This window comes from Elgaria multicarinata, chromosome 13 (assembly GCF_023053635.1).
Source record: "Elgaria multicarinata webbii isolate HBS135686 ecotype San Diego chromosome 13, rElgMul1.1.pri, whole genome shotgun sequence".
NCBI lineage: Eukaryota > Metazoa > Chordata > Lepidosauria > Squamata > Anguidae > Elgaria > Elgaria multicarinata.
The window spans coordinates 22717561-22731412 of NC_086183.1; the positions used below are offsets into that span (position 1 = coordinate 22717561).

The following is a 13852-nucleotide window of genomic DNA, read 5'->3' on the forward strand; positions in this document are numbered from 1 at the left end:
AGGGTTAACCCTTCCATGCCCTGCTTTCAACCCAAAACTTCCCCACCCCCAGCTATTTACTGCAAATAGCACTTTTTATTTTTTGACTTGTACTTCTCCACCCCACCTACTTTCTCAACTACAGAGTTCAATAGGGTCGCCACCTTTCTGTCTGCCAGGGCTCCTGTGCCTTTTACAGCTCTACTGGTCCGATGCACTGGAGATGCATCATTCAACAGGTCAAGTTCCCCACCCCATTCCATTGCTCCCAGATTGGAAGAAAGTAGCTGTTGCTGAGTTTCTGCCTCTCACATCCGCTATTAAACACACAGGAGCCCCACAAGGACACCAAGTTGGCCCCTCTTAACAAACAGATGAGTGAATTATTTCTAGGCCATCTTTAAGGGGGGAACGGTAACAGTAAATCCACGAGGAGCAGAAAACCAGTGAAGAATGGAGCTCTGCCAAGGAGAAATGCTCCAAAATTAAAGAATACCCCCCCCCAAAGAAAGGTGCTATGTAGCAGAGGTGGAAAAAAGGTGGGTGGGACATAGCAACAGGAGATTAGCATAGACGCCAGAAAAACAGGGCAGGAAGGAATCCTGCAGAGACAGCGAGGAGGGTGTCCATACATTCAAGTGGGAATGGAAATCAGTTGGGGCGGGAGGGAGGAAATGATTTCTGGAACAGCTGGTGGTGGACCTATTATTTCACATCCTGAAATGGCCTAGCTGTCCCCGTGGGGAGTGTGTGTGGGGGGGGGGGGGTTGGAGGGCAAAGGCCTGTTACTATGGCAATGGGCCTTTGGCAGTCTTGCAAATTGTGCTGCAATGTTTACAGATGATAACCTGTCTCCAGGGTGCTCAGGGACATTGCAGGGTTCCCTTCTGCCTGCCCCTGACCTGCCACGCAAAAAAGACCAGCAGCCGCCCAAAGGTCTTACGCCGCTCTGAGCCAGTTCATAGGGATCAGAGTAACATTTATTTTATCGATCGATTGATTTTTAAAAACCAGCAAAGTTTGGTTCACCATCTGAACTTGTAAGCACCCCCGAACTCATATTGTCAGGAGGGGGTTGTTAAGAAAACATTGGAGTCTGGTTCAAAAACAACTACTGCCACCTGTTTGTCTATTTTACAGTAATGCTGAAAGGCAACCCTAATTATCTCCTTCAAGCACAAACCAGGGAGGTCTGCTTAGACCCTAGCAGTTAGGCAATTCCCTTCCTCCCTTCTTTCCACACAAATCCCAGTTTTCAGATAGGGAGATCCTTTTAATAAACCTCTCTCTGGCTTGGAAGCTTGGCTGCTATCGCTAACCACCAGGAAAGGAAACAGGAAAACTCCTGTTCTTTGGCTCACTCTCTGCTAGAAAGGCCGTGCACTAATGTTTCCCATTGTTAGAGACCTCTTTGTGCAAAATGAACCCATCTGACATATTCAGAGCTCTGAGCCTCTCTGCTCTAAGCATTAGGTACCATTTCCCTCCCAAAGCTGGGTAGAAGAACAAACACAGCATCCTGTTTTCCTTCCAAACTCTGGATCACTCACCTCATTCTCCACCATATGGATGGAATTAGAGACACGTACTAGAGGCCAGTAGATTTCAAGTTACAACCCCGAGGCCCCCGAAACCAGAGTCAGGTGCAAAATAATGGTTGGGGCAAGGATAGATCTTAGAATTAATAAACATGGTGCCCTTAAGAACATGCTCAGCCCAGGAATTTGTTTTCAGTAGCAGAACTGAGCTCACCATTCATTCACACCAACCTCCACTCCTAGTTCTCCTCCCAAGATTTCATGAGTCTCAGCAGTGCAATTTAGAAGGCAAGGGAGGCTTTTTCTTGATGCTGTTGCTAAACAATTGGGAGTTGGAAACCCTTGGTGATCTATTGCAAATCATCCAGAGATTAACCAGTAGATCCTAAACTACCTTCTGCCTGGGCCACACTTATATAGGGCACACTTTTGATAGTTTTCCTAAATCAACTTCAAGACTATCTAATGGTAGCTTGCAGCTGGATCATAAACAATGGCCCTATTCAGACAACACAGTAAGCCATGTTTAGGCCACTCAGCATTTTACAGCAAACAGTTAGTGAATGTGTTTAAACCATGCTTATGTAGCCACCATGGTTAGGAATGGTTCACACACAACACTCTAAATCATAGTTTACATGACACGCTAAACCATAATGTTTAGCTCAAAATTCTGAACCACCATGGCTTAGCACTGCATCTGAACATGGTCAATGGGTTACTCTTTGTTGCTTTGTCCCCCATGAGCATTTCGGACCGTCTCTGGATATGGAGTTGTATGGACCCAGACAATCAATCACAGCCATCATCATCATCATCATCATCATCATCATCATCATCATCATCATCTATTTGAGAATTTGAAGCACTTCATCTACATCACCTCCATCATCCTATCAGCCCTGTAGTTTAGTATTCATAATATTACTATTACCCATCTAGAGTCTGATGAGGGACAGCTGCTTGCCTTCACCCACCTAGTGAGTTCATGGCAGAAGCAAAATGAATGGAACGGAGGATTCCGCGGTAAAGCAGCAGTTTCTGCAGCCAAAACTCTCCCCACGGCCTGAGTCCGATCCCAGCAGAAGCTGGTGGCTCAGGTCGACTCAGCCTTCCATCCTCCCGAGGTCGGTAATATGAGTACCCAATTAGCTGGGGGAAAGGTAATAACGGCCGAGGAAGGCAACGGCAAACCACCCCACTATAAGGCCTGCCAAGAAAACGTCAGTGAAAGCTGGCATCCCTCCAAGAGTCAGTAATGACTCAGTGCTTGCATGAGAGGTTCCTTTCCTTTCCTATCCCTTGATATCAGCAGCAACGGTTCCTGGTGCCATGGAGGAACTTTTTTGCAACCTCTTTCATGGCAGGATTTGCTGCAGGGAATAATCTAGGATCATCTGGTTCAGGTTTCCCTCACCTGTGAGATCATGAGCCCAAGCAAGCTGGTACCTTCCAGATGTTTTGTATTATACAATTCCCTTAAACCCCAGCCAGCAAGGCCAATGGTCAGGAATTATGGGCCTTGGGTTTGGAGCATTGCTTCCACCTTTGTGGAGGGAGGGCAGTTCTGGTGTCCCCAGAATTTGGTGCATAATGTGACCACCCTGTTCAAACCACCTCCCCCAAAGAAATGGTCCTGGAACCACTGCAAGAGAGCAAAATTGAGCACCCATCCCCAGAAGTCAGTTCTGGCCAGGCCCAGCATGTTGCTGAAGCCTTCTGGGACTTGCAGGAGAACCTTAGTCCTGCCCAGGCACCTGCCCACTTGGTACTCTGAGATCTGCAGCACAGGGCCATAAGAAATTCATCCTCCCACCCAATGCTAGGGAAATGGGGAGCTAGATTGGCTGGACAATGCATCCCTGGGGACTGGTGAATTTACAGCGACCTGCCACCAGTTGGAATTGTTTCTAATTTATTTTACTTCTTGTTCGTTAATCCCCGTCGCCGTCTGCTGCTGTCACGGTGAGCAATGCCAGCCTTTCCCTGCTGCTCAGCAACTGCACCCCGATCCCAGCAGGAACCGCATTCCTGGAGAGGAGGTTGCCTGGCTGCCGGGGTTCATTCCAGCAGGGTGAAGTTGCTCGCTTCCAGCAGTATATTTTGGTGCCATCATGGGGCAACACATTCACAGTCAATCCAGCCAAGCTCTTGGATTTCACTCCCAGGCACCCCACATCCCTTCCCCAATGGGAGTGGAGGGGCTGCAAAAACAAGCAAAGCACAGAGCTGTGGATCAAATGCGTTCTGCGTTCTGCCAATTGGCCCCTGTTCCTTAAGATTATTACCTTCTTGCTGTGATGGGAGGTACGGTTAAGGTCTTCTGCCTCAGACACCCCAAGGGCTTGCACCATCACTTCACTCCAGTGCTGAGCCCCAGAGTAAGAGAGTGACCAAGGGGGAAGAAGCTAGCTTGAACCCAGTGTTGGAGCCAACAGCCAGTTAACGGAAGTTAAAGGAAGCCAGATTTCAGCTGGACATCAGGAAAAACTTCCTGATTGTTAAAGCAGTATGACAATGGAATCAGTTACCTAGGGAGGTGGTGGGCTCTCCCAGACTAGAGGCCTTCAAGAGGCAGCTGGACTACCATCTGTCAGGGATGCTTTAGGGTGGATTCCTGCATTGAGCAGGGGGTTGGACTCGATGGCCTTATAGGCCCCTTCCCACTCTGCTATTCTATGATTCTATGATTCTATGAACACCGCCTGGATCTAGTGCAGCAACTTGTGCATTGCCAAAAAAGAGAAACTGTATCACACACACACACCAAAAAAAGGCAAGACAAGAGGATGCCAATATCCCATTATATTTGAAGATGTACATTTGTATGTCTTGGTGCAAAGAAATAACTATAATTTAAATAGAAATGAAATGTAGTTCACCGTAACTGAGAAGACTGGCGAGGGTTGATTGCTCAGTCTGCTATCGAGGTACTAACTACTGTTGGGACACCTTCGAGGCCTCTTCCTCCTCACCTTCCTTAAGTTCTTTGTCTTTAAAGCAGATTTAGACCAGAAAGCCCATAAAATAGAGGGCTCCCCTCTGACAAAGTACGCTTGCAGGGTCAGATTAGAGGTGATGGTCATGTATCCATGTAGGGACTGTAGTGCAAATAAGTCCTTTTAGACTCTGGATTTAACGTATTACTAGGTGGGTGGGGGCTCTTTAGGACATAATGTGTATTATTCAGGTCTGGCCCTACCATTAGGCAGAGTGAAGCAGTTACTTCAGGCAGCAGATGCTATGGGGTGGCAGCAAAAAGTTGGACGTCAGGCCTGTATGCCATGTATCCTGCTCCATGTCCCCTAAGTTAGCCTGTTGTATTCAGACAGTGGCCCCATTCAGAAGACACCTTAAACCATGGCTTTATGGTTAAGCCAGAAAGCTGGGCTGTGTTCAAAAGACACCTTAAACCATGCCTTTAACCATGGTGAATAAGGCTTTCTGGCTTAACCACCATGGTTAAAGGTGTCTTCTGAACAGGGCCAGTGAAGGGTGCTCTCCCATCTTCAGTGCTGAAGACAGGTTCATCAGCCAGCCTTCTGATGAGCTGGTAGGTGGCAGCCTTTCGTTCTTCGTCTCAGGCAGACAAATGTCTTGGGCCAGCCCTGACATTACTTCATTACCTCACAAAATGTGGTAATCCAGCCCTGCTGTGTTTGGAGATCCTCCTGCTGATTAGGGGCCCCCGGACATCTGCCCTGAAGTTCTACCCTAATGGCACCACTGATGTGTGTGTGTTTCCAATTTTAAAGAGTAAAAAGAAGCATGGGCAGAGAATGCCAAACCCCTCCCACTATGCGAATGCACAAAGTCTGCCTTCCAAAAATCTATCTAACTGCTCCATCTTCACACTTTTCTCCTCCGTTCAGGTACCACAAGTAAGCTCAGCTGGGAGGAAAAAAAGGGCCTCCCCTTCCCCATGGCTGTTGGTTTAGAAAAGTGTCAGACCCTAACTGTGTTTGTAAATAGCTTGTTGAAGATAATCTTTGGTTTGGCCTGAAATTTATGGACACTAGTAGCTGATCTGTTTAATCCCAGATGTGTCCCAATCATATACAAAGGGCAGGGTGATAGGATTTTTAACAGCAAAACAGCTGTGTGAGTGTGAAATATGGAACTCTCCTGCCTGCCACTTACCTCTCTTCCTCTGGGGCTGTTCACACAATATGCTAACCCGCACTCAGTGACTAAGGCCATAGCTAGACCTAAGGTTTATTCCTGGATCATCCAGGGGTCAAACCTGTTCATCTAGGTGACACACAGGGGATCCAGTGCTCAGGCAGGGGTGAACCCTGGATGATCCCAGGATAAACCTTAGGTCTAGCTGTGGCCTAAGTGTGGGTTGTTGTTGAAACCCAGGTTAGCATTTCATCTGAACCCAGGGCATTTTCCTCAGGGTGGCTTGTTAACCACTCTGAACAACCCAACAAGAAGCCATGGGTTCTAAAGGCAACTTCTTCAAGCTACATTACATGCTTAACAACCCATCTTACAGAAAATGACCTGGGTTCAGACAGCACACTAACCCAGGGTTCAACAAATAACCCCCTGAGGGTGGGTTAGCTGCTGCTGTGCGAACTCCCAGTCTCTGTGTCTAATCTACGTCACACAGTTGGTGTGAAGAAAAATGGATGGGGGGGGGGAAACCCACATACACTCTCCTCAATGCTGTGGGGAGTGGACAAGATAAAACAAACAATTGTAGCAAAAGGAACATCTCCTTTAACCCCACACACCCATACACCCAGTAAGTTTTTCAATTCTGAACTTCCCAAGGGTTCTTACCCGAACTATTTGCTCCGCTTCTTTCTCCCCCATTCACCTTACACTGGGGATTGGTGGGAAGAGGCTTCAGGCTTGTGGAATCTACTTTGGGGTGGTTGTTTTAGTAGATAGACCCACCCACCCAAATATCCACCAACCAATGCCTAGTGCAAAAACACACACATGTAAAATTAAAAGAATTCTGAGCCCAGGAATTTTGTTTTGAATACCAGAACTGAATGGAGTGCACAGTCCTTGTATGCAAAAATCCACTCCTTGTTACTCCCAAGTTTTCTTCATTTCAGCAGTAAAGTTTAGAGTTTCGTAATGGGGGAGGAGGAAGGGGTCATTTTGTTGCTGCTATTGTTAGACAACAGGGAGTCAGAAATCCTGCCCAATCTGTTGCAAATCACCCAGAGATCTTACAGTGGATCCAAATTTCCCTCCAGTCCACCCTGTCTTACTCCAGCCCTCTGTTGATGACTCCAAATTGCAGAACAGGCGGACACCCCCACCCGCCCACCCCCGACTACTGCAGCTGTGCATTATTCCACAGACTTCTGCCAATTGTGCTACATTTTGGCATGCAATGAAGTTATCTTGTTTTGTCCGTAAACTCACCCTCTTGGGGCCCTGCCTGTCCGACAGCAGAGCCTGCAGGGTCGCCTTACTGGCTCTCCCCAATCCCCACCCCAAACAGCTGCTTTGCGGTTCTTCCAACACACCTACCCTCAAGATCTCACCCTGCCAGGCCTCTCTGCCGCTTCTGGGGAGAGATAACGGAGAGCGTTTGTCAAGGAACGGGGCAAACGTTTTATCAAGGCAAAGGCACTGGCACACGACACAGGGAGATTAAGGGAGCTAAATTCGTCTGCTTTGGCTCTGGGACAAAAGTGGGAGGGGGACAGTAGCTCGTGCTGAGAACCAGAAGGTGCCAAAATAACTTTGGGAGAAATGGGCTTAGCCCCCCCCCCCACACACACACACTAAGGCAGCCGTGCAAAGAAGTCTACAAAAAAGACTGGCTCCTGAATTTATTTAACTGGCTGGCTCATCCACACACATCTGTGTCACTTGTTCTTGACATATTGGCAGGAAAGCTGGGCCCAACAGGGGACAGGACACGGGGGGGGGGGGGGGAGAGAGAGAGAGAGAGAGAGAAGCAAGCCAACTTTCTGCCCGTATACAAAAAGTGTTCTTGCCTCAAGGAGATTCTTACAGCTGCAACACCCATCTTGATAATTGTGTGCATGCTTGGGGATGGAGGATGGGATAAAAATTGGGGCGGGGTGGTGGTTTAACCCTTTCTTCTTGCACCGCAGTCTCCACAACACCCACCCACCCACCCTCCACCTGCAATTCTGCCTCAGAAGGGAAACCGTAGTGGCCAACTGCAGTTTGGGTATGTGTGATTTCTTTGTCAGGACTACAGCAGGGGATGGGAGTGGGCGGGGTTAAGATTAACTCCTCCCCTTATGCTTCCCCACAGTTGCAGTTGTAAGAGAAGACCCACATACACACCAGCAAATACATGTTTGTGTAGGTTGGCCATTATTTACCATAAGCATTCAAACTCTTGACATGCCTGTCTACTGGATCAGATGAGCCCGCTGGTTTAATCAGGGCCAAAGGGGACAAATCTGTTGGGATACCCAACCTCCAAATTGGCCACAGGACCAACTGAGCTGCATTGCAGAAAAGGGGATCCAATTCTGATTATTTGGCTCTAGAGCACTGCCAATATTGGTGGCTCTCTACGTACTAACGTAAACAGAAAGAGTCAGAGAGATCCCTGCCTGGATGGCACTTACAATCTAATTTTCAACAGCAAAGGGAGAAAATGGGAGTGGCGGCGACCCATGGATAGACTTGGGATTTGTTTTGGTTGGAGGGGCGGAGGACTTAAAGTCGCCTCTAAGTAGAACTTTAGTTGGATTTGACCTAGGAATTATGCTAATAGTCTTTATGGAAGAGAGGGTAGTGGGGTGCCATCATGGACGACTTCTTCTTCTTCTTCTTCTTCTTCTTCTTCTTATATTTGTATCCCACCTTTTGCCCAATGCTGGGCCTCAAGGCGGCCTTACAAAGTTTAAAATATACATGGGAGGGGGGGAGGGAAACAAAACCATAAACAATTAAAAAATACACAACAAAATTATAAGACATTAACATAGATGGAGGGCTGGATTATTCTCCAAAGGCCTGCTTGAACAAAAAAGTTTTGGCCTGCTTCCGAAAGCCCATCAAGGAGGGAGCCAGCCTAGCTTCCCTGGGAAGAGAGTTCCAGAGCACCGGAGCAGCCACCGAGAAGGCCCTCTCCCATGTTCCCACCAAGCGTGCCTGTGAAGAAGGTGGGACTGAAAGAAGTGCTTCTCCAGAAGATCTCAAAGCACGGGCAGGCTTATAAGGGAGAATACGTTCTTTCAAATAACATATGGAGAAGCAAAAGCAAATGGTTGAAGAGAGCAGACAGCTGAGGATGGCTGAGCTGCAGGAGAAGAGACCTGTTAGGTGACAAAGACAGAAAGTCCCTCCCTGCAAGCCTCTCATCTCTGTGAGCTCACAGCTCTTACATCTTATTTTTGCTTGGTTTTTTTTTAGAGGGGGCAGTGGGGAGGGACGCAGTGAAGGCCAAGCTCTTAGGGAAGCCAAGGGCACAATGCAAAAGAGCTCAGCTGCAAACCCTTTCACCGGTCCCCCTCCCTTGCCTTGTTGTTTGGCAGCACTGTCTAAATATACCAAGACTGGCAGGATGCTGGAGTTATAAATATCCCCCGCACTCAACCCCCCTGGCATCCAGCCCCACAGCTCTGCCGGGGTTCATGTCAGCTACTGAATCCTACCAAAAGAAGGTACACAGCAAGAGTCTGTAGGTAGGAGCAGTTATAGGAGGAGGACGGCAACCTTTTCACCATCTGCAGAGTCCCAGGGCTAGAGAATACTCTCTGGCCAAGAGGATGGGAATCAGTGGCTGATACTGACAGCTCTTTATACCTGGTTCTTCAACATTAAAAGGGATTTTTTTCCAGAGCAGCCTTGCCCAACCTGGTGCCCACCAGATGTTTTGGACTACAACTGCCAATATCCCTGACCATTAGCTATGCTGGCTGGAGCTGATGGCAGTTGAAATCCAAAACATCTGGACAGCTCTGGCTGTTCAAGAGCATCTAACACATTTAAACCATTCATTTAGAACAGCCTCCCCCAACCTGGTGCCCTCCCGACAGCCAATGCCCATGCTGGCTGGGGGTTGCAGACCAACACATCTGGAGAGCGCCAGCCAGGTTAGGAAAGGCTGATTGAAAACAGATCACCACATTCAGGTAGCAGAATGTTAACAATAGCGACAGACGTGAAAGCCACTTAAAAATACATGGCAGTAGGATTTGAACACACATACACATAACATCTAAACAACTCAGGCAAATAAAGTCTTCACCTGGCACCAGAACGATTCCAAAGGTGGCACCAGGCAAGCTTCTCTGGGAAGGGTGTCCCCGGAAGGCCTGTAAATATCTTAAAGAGAGAGAGATGCTAACCCTCACAACCTGTCTGCAATTGGTTACCTGCATTACAGACTTCACTTGGGCCCTGTTCAGAAGACAGACTAAGCCATAGTTAAGCCACTAACTCTTTTACAGCCAATGGTTAGCGAGCGTGTTTAAAACACGATTAGGAAGGGTTCATATGACACGCTAAGTCACACTGCATGCTAAGCCCTAATGTTTAGCTCAAAATGCTTACCCACCATGGCTTAGTGTGTTGTCTGAACAGGGTCACAGTGTATTTCTTGAGAACAACAATATGTGCACCCCTACACCAAAAAGAGTCATGTTCACACATTATGGCTACGCTGGTGTTTCCTGCAACAACCTTTGGGTGTGTCCTCATACATTTCCCAACATGGGTATAAGATAAGAACATAAGAAGATGAGCCATGCTGGATCAGACCAAGGGCCAGTCCATAGGTAACTGATAAGAAATAGACAACCAATTACATATTACTTACACACACACACACACACACACACAGAGAGAGAGAGAGAGAGAGAGAGAACTGAACAAAATAAGGCTATTTGCGTGAATTTAGCTTAAGGAGGGCACCCTAAAGTAGAAGATAGATTAACTGCCGTGGATGTAACACTTTAAAACGTGCCTGACTTTAAAATTTGTCTCACATTTCACCCTCACAACAATAGCCCTGTGAAGAAAGCTGTTATTCCTCTTTTACAGGTAGAGGAACTGAGCAAGGCAGACAGTGGCTTGTGCAAAGCCATTTGCTGGGGAATATGGGTGAGACGGTGCTGTTGCACTCAAGTTCTGCTTGTGGGTTTCCCGTGGGCGGCTGGTTGGCCACTGTGTGCATGGACAGAATGCTGGACGAGATGGAGCCTTGGTCTAATCCAGTATGGCTCTTATGTTCTTAAAGACACACAACAAGTCCAGTTGCATGTGCCAGACTGTATAAAACACTCCTTTTTAAACTTCCTGATTTCAGGGAATCGTTTCCCACACCAGTCAGTCTGCCAAAGGGCCCCTAAGGGATTTCCAGGACACAATTGCCATGGAAGCCCTGTTTGGAAAAGGATTCTGGGAAGCAATGCAGGAAACACACTAATTTCATGCACAGTGTTGGTCATGTTTGCTAGGGCTCATTATTGGATGGAGCTTGAGCTGAGATCAACCTTCACCCCACCCCAAGAAACCATATATCTTAAGAGAAGATCAATAACAGAGGACAACAGACTTTCGGGGAAGTTTGTCCACTATTTCATGGAGAAATTGCAGCTGTGCTGGGTCAGCCCCAAGGCCTAACTACTCTATCATCCTGTTTCCCATAGCGGCCAACCAGATGCCTTTGGGGAGCCCACAAGTAGGACACAAGAGCCACGGTCATCTCCCACTGTTGTTCCACAGCGACTGGTGCTTGGGCATACCGCCTATGAACCCAGAGGTAGCAAACAACCATTATGACTAGTAGTCACTGATAAGAGGCACCCTCCACAAATTTGTCGACTTCCCTTTTTAAAGCCATCTACGGTAGCAGCCATAACACCCGTTGGGTGTATAAAATTATGCATCGTGTGGAGAAAGTGGATAGGGAGATATTTCTCTTCCTCTCTCATAATATTAGAACTCTGTGGGGTCATCCCAGGAAGCTGGTTGGTGGGAGATGCAGGAGAGATAAGAAAGAAAGAAAGAAAGAAAGAAAGAAAGAAAGAAAGAAAGAAAGAAAGAAAGACTTCGTCACACAGCACATAGTTAAACTATGGAATTCACTACCACAAACCATAGTGTTGGCCACCAATTTGGATGGCTTTAGGATCATAGAATAGCAGAGTTGGAAGGAGCCTACAAGACCATCGAGTCCAACTCCCTGCTCAGTGCAGGAATCCACCCTAAAGCATCCCTGACAGATGGTTGTCCAGCTTCCTCTTGAATGCCTCTAGTGTGGGAGAGCCCACAACCTCCCTAGGTCACTGATTCTATTGCCGTACTGCTCTAACGGTCAGGAAGTTTTTCCTGATGTCCAGCTGTAATCTGCCTTTACAAAGGGGTTGGATAAATTTCTGGAGGAGAAGTTATCAATATTATTATTATTATTTATTGCATTTTTATACCGCCCAATAGCTGAAGTTAGTCCTGATGGCTCTATGTGACCTCCAGTATCAAAGGCAGCATGCTTATGTACACCAGATGGGCAGGATTGTGCTGTTGCACTCATGTGGTGTAGTGGCTAGAGAGCCAGTGTGGTGTAGTGGCTAGAGTGTCAGACTGGGAGTCGGGAGATCCAGGTTCTAGTCCCCACTCGACCGTGGAAACTCCCTGGGTGACTTTCGGCCAGTCACAGACTCTCAGCCCACCCTACCTTACAGAGTTGTTGTTGTGAGGATAAAGTGGAGAGGAGGGGGATTATGTACACCACCTTGGGTTCCTTGCAGGAAAAGAGGCAGCCTATAAATGCAAAAATAAATAAATAAATAAATAAATGTCCTGCTTGTGGGCTTCCCGTGGGCAGCTGGTTGGCCCCTGTGTGAACAGAATGCTGGACTTGGTGGATTTTTGGCCTGATCCAGCTCGGCTGCTCTTCTATGCTCTTATTCCATAAAGTAATGATGCCCCATTTTCACATTATACAACAAATAATAATAATTTTTAAAAAAACAGCACTCGCACGAACAACCCAAGTCTGGAATGCATCTCTTGGGAATGTTACTAATAATGTTGTAGGAAAAGTGGGGGCCCTTGTTTCTTTAAGCCAAGCAAGTGTTTCTAGTCAACACTGGCCTTTCATTCACTCTCCCTTCTAACACACATGTCCCCCATTGAACCACCTTCCTCTAGAAGTAACTCCAAGACTTTCCTCATCTAAGAGTGTCCCACCACCACCCACACCTACGCCCCTGGGTGTATTTTCTTCCCCAATAACTGCAAAGCAAGCAAAAATTCAACAGGAGAAGTCTTTTCCTTGCATTAATGTGACAGAATGACGGGCGCTTCCCCTGTTGGGTTTGTGCCTGTGACAGAGCAGTTCACGGTAGAGAAGCTTTGTCAAGCTTTATTTGTACCTCCGTTGGGGATCATTTTATAATGAAAAGCAGGAAAGAAACTTCTTAAATAAATAAATAAAAAAATAAATGGCAGATTTCCCACTTTCCCTCCCGCCCCCTGAAGTTACTGCAAAACATCAAATCTATCCCACAGGTCTCGAAATCACACCAATGACCTTCCCGAGATAGAACCACCACCTCTTCCACAACGCCTGTCCAAATGCAAAGAGGTCGCACGAACCTCTCCCAGATCGTCTACGACATTCAGCTCAGCTGGCTCCCAAAACCAAAACCAAAAAACCTCCCCGATCTACCCCACACATCAACTCAGCTTTGTGAAACTCAACTACGCCGGAAGGGACAATAATATCCCTAACTGGACCCCTTTCTTAAATTGAAGTCTTATGATCACGGATCCGCCGTACGGTCTATGGATCTCTCTTTTATTTTTCCCAGCGAGCCAAGTCACTGCAAAGCTCCCAACTCAGGGCACATTTCTGGCAGCGTAATTTGCTTTCCAATTGGGGGGGGGGGGGGTTGAGTTGTAAAATCCGGGAAAGGGGGTGTCGGAGGGCGTCTGCCTCCGTCCCCAGATTCTGCCATCTACGCTTAGAAGATCTTCAGTTCTCCCGTGGTTGCCTGGAACTTACTTGCAATTGCAAAGGAGTTTGCGAAGTCCAAGCGCCTCCCGCGAACTGGGCGAAACCCAGACACCCCACACCGGTTGCTTTCTCGGAGCGCTGCCCCCCGTCCCACCCCAACTCTTCCTCTCCTGCCACGCGGTTCCGGGACTTCACCTCGAAGCGTGCGCCCCCCGCGGCCGGTCCGTTCGGTGGTCAAAATTCCTCGCCCAAGCCCGGAGGAGCAGCAGGAGTGACGGGCGAGTCCGCGCGAACCCGAGTGGGCGTGGGAGGCGCAGCTGGAGAAGGGGAAGGCCGGCAGGCAGGCAGGCAGGCAGGCAGGCAGGGAGGGGCAGGCCTGGGCGGGGCCCGGAGCACAGAGGGGCCGAGCGGGGCT

General features: G+C 48.0%; 1 protein-coding gene across 1 annotated transcript in view; it reads right to left on the reverse strand.

Moving 5' to 3' along the window:
- FXYD1 (FXYD domain containing ion transport regulator 1) overlaps positions 1-13626 on the reverse strand; it is a 31519-nt gene extending 17893 nt beyond the window's left edge. The window contains exon 1 of the mRNA XM_063139655.1: positions 13486-13626. The gene's annotated coding sequence lies outside the window, so the exon portion shown is untranslated. The remainder of the gene's footprint in view (positions 1-13485) is intronic.
- Positions 13627-13852: the final 226 nt, after the last annotated feature.